General features: G+C 46.3%; 1 long non-coding RNA gene across 1 annotated transcript; it reads right to left on the reverse strand.

The window, feature by feature from the left end:
* Positions 1-211: 211 nt before the first annotated feature.
* LOC119960205 lies at positions 212-2,880 on the reverse strand. The gene is made up of 3 exons (XR_005459337.1): positions 2,826-2,880; positions 1,075-1,510; positions 212-278 (listed from the first exon to the last, which is right to left on the reverse strand). It is a non-coding gene; the product is annotated as an uncharacterized LOC119960205 (long non-coding RNA).
* Positions 2,881-3,459: the final 579 nt, after the last annotated feature.

Here is a 3,459-nt window from a genome sequence, read left to right on the forward strand (position 1 = left end):
TACTGTGAGGTTTCTGGTTGTGTAACTGGTGGAGGCTCTTTCCACAGTCAGTTCACTGGAACACTCTCACTCGGGTGTGTGTTGTGTGGGACTCGGTGCTTTTCCAGTCATACTTACATTTGAACTCTGTTCCCACAGACAGAATAGACAAACATTTCTCCTTCCACATTCAAAGGCTGATGATATTCAAGTCCTGGTGAATCAAATGATTGTCAGATCTTGACATGATGTTTTGTTTCACTGCTTTAAACATCTGCAAATCCTCACCTTCCCATGCTCTGTAAAAGGAGATTACCAAAGTCATCACTGTAAGTGGAGGATAGAAATGCATAACAGACAATTCTAGTTCCTATGGAACATTTTTTTCACTTATTCCACTGCAGATCCTCATCTTTCTCTCTCTCTATTCCCTCTCTCTCTCTCTGTGAAACTCAGTGTCTTGTCCTGTTGTAGTTTCTGGCTCTCTTCCTGCCCAGTGTAATCCTGAGCTGATGTTTCACAAGGAGACATTTGTTAATAGTTTCCCAGAGCTCAGAGTCCTCATTAATTTCAGTGCAAAGTGTCAGCTCTTATTTATTATCCCCCCTCCCCCATCCTCTGATGTGAACCATCCTCCAGTGGCTGAAGCAGGATGTTGAGTGTTAACAAGGGACTGTTCCAGGCAGAGAGGGAGGGAGGGAGGGAGGGAGCGAGCGAGAGAGGAGAGACAGAGAGATGGGCCACCTGGCCTCCTTTGGTCCTATGAATTTAAATTTTCTGTTTCCATTGTCGAGCATATTTAAGACTGAAATAGACTGAATTTTGGTCTCTCAGAGAATTAAGGGTTCTGGTGAACAGGCAGGAGGGAGGAATTGAGGCTGAATCAGCCATGATTGTATTGAATAACAGTGTAGGTGAGACAGGTTGTCTGGACTGATCCTGCTCCTAACCCTTATCTGCCTCCAACGGCGCTGTCTACTTTCATCATCACCGATTTTTTAAACAGATATCCAGATAATTAACTGTGTCTCAGTTACAGGAGTTACTAACAGCAACATAAACAAACGAATTATGTGATTAACAGCAGAATCTGACCTCCGCAGTCATTTGTGAACTCGTTGGTGTGTCAGCAAGTGAGATGATTGAGCGAATCTCTTCCCACACACAGAGCAGGTGAACGGCCTCTCCCCAGTGTGAACTTGCTGGTGTCTCAGCACGTTGGAAGACTGAGTAAAGCCCTTCCCAGACACAGAGCAGGTGAATATCTTCTCCCTTGTCTCATCAACATCCGTTGGTGTCTCACCAGGTGGGATGATGAAATGAATCCCTTCCCTCACTCGGGTGTGTGTGTCTCGGTGCTTTTCCAGTCTCACTGATGTTTGAAATTATTTCCTGCAGCCAAAACTGATAAATATTTCTGCTTTGACATTCAAAGCTTGATGATATTCAGCTCCGAGTGAATTAAGTGATGATCAGATCTTAATGTGATGCTTGGTTTGAGTTTCCCATCCACAAATCATCTTCTAATATCCTATAAACAGTTTACAAAAGTAATTGCTGTCAGTGCAGGACAGAAATTTAGAATAGGCAATTCTAGTTTCTATGCAACATTCTTTCTTTTCTTGTTTTCTTAAACGTGTTGTTCAATCAAAATAAAATAAATCAAAATCAGAAACAAAATCCCAACAAGAGCAAAAGAGAATCTTCCTGACTAAACCAGAATGTCTTTACCAATGTCTATGAAACACTCTGTACTCTGAGGTACCCACTGATTGTGGAAGGTGTCAACTGTTTCCCAGAGCCACCCAGACACATGCAGGCCCATGGAAGAGAGGCCTCTTATGGGGGTCGGCAGTAAAGTGACCTTATTCAATGGTGGAGCAGGCTTGATAGACTGATTTTTAAAAAAAGGTTCCTATTTATTGAACATCTCTAATTGCCCTGGAGGAGGCAGTTAAGAGTCATCCACTTTGCTGTGGGTCTGGAGTCACATGTAGGTCAGACCAGGTGAGGACAGAAGATTTCCTTCCCTAAAGGTCATTGGTGAATCAGTTGAGTTTTAACGACAATCGACAATGGTTTCATGGTCATCATTAGACTTTTAATTCCAGATTTTTATTTAATTAAAATTTTACCATCTGCAGTGTCAGGATTCGAACCCGGGTAACAGAACATTACCCTGGATTTCTGGTTTAGTAGTCCAGTGACAATACCACACCGTCACTGCCACCCCACAGGAGGTAGTGGCGCAGTGGTAGTGGTGAAGTTGTTGACTCCTATTTCTTATATTCAACCAGAGTAATTCCCACCACCAAATGGGACCTGATCATCCAAATTCTATAAATTGCTGTTTTAACCAGGCCCAAGAGCAAGTCCAGGACAAGATCCTCTGACTTACCCAGTCCCTCCACACCGGGCAGCCAAAGATTAGGAGCAGGGGACTGAAGTGTAACTAAAACTTGAGAAGTAGCTGCTGCAGATAACTAACTATCAGGACTGCAACCTCCCACACTGAATTAAGACATGGCCCATGGAATTCTCCGGGTTGGAAGCAGCGCCTGCAGCCTAATGGAATTCCCGAACACTAGGACCCGGTTGGAAACAGAGGCGCTGAAGCCCCGCCCACCATCTTTCGAATTCGCCAAAACACGAACGCATGCGCAGTCTCTCCATTGAAATAAGATGGCGGCCGTTAGTCTGGGTCAGTCTCCGGGGAAAAGACCCGGAGCTGCAAATGTGGGACCCGCAGCTTCGGATTCGGGGCTTGATGCCTTCACCAGGTGTTTAGAAACCCTCCCCGTCCACCCGCCGGCTTCATCGCCCCCTCCGCGTTTCCGCATCCTCACCGGTTTGGAGATCCGATAAACACTAGGCTTCCCATCCCTATCACTGCGCATGATCCTGTGCAGGGCGTTGCTGCGCCTGCGCACTGCTCTCCTGTGCTCTGGAGAGAGGACATTCACCACCGCCGGGGGGGGGGGGGGGGGGGGGTGTGTCGGGTAAAGTCCTCGCCATGGCAGCTACCAACTAACCAGGGAATTGTGAATTTATTGTGCTTTGATTTAGCAATTGGGGCGGAAATCAGTAACAATAGGAACCCAGGCGGGATGGTAGATAGTGATTAGCATGGTAGCACTGCTAGCGACCTGGGTTTGATTCCAAGACTTGGTTGACTGTGGAGTTTGCACTTTCTCCCCGTGTCTGCATGGGCTTCCTCCCAGTGCTCTGGTTTCCTCTCACAGTCACCTTCTTGAACCTCTTCAGTCCATGTGGTGTTGGTCTACCCACAGTGTTGTTAGGTAGGATGTTGATGCAGCAACAGTAAAGGAACAATGATATGTTTCCAAGTCCCAATGGCGTGGCTTGGAGGGGAACTTCCAGGAAGTGATGTTCCATACATCTGCTGCCCTTGTCCTTCTAGGTTTCGTGGTTGTGTGTGGGAGGAGATTCACTCAGTAATTTATCTGCTTCATGGATGAA

This window comes from Scyliorhinus canicula, unplaced genomic scaffold, assembly GCF_902713615.1.
Source record: "Scyliorhinus canicula unplaced genomic scaffold, sScyCan1.1, whole genome shotgun sequence".
NCBI classification, from domain to species: domain Eukaryota; kingdom Metazoa; phylum Chordata; class Chondrichthyes; order Carcharhiniformes; family Scyliorhinidae; genus Scyliorhinus; species Scyliorhinus canicula.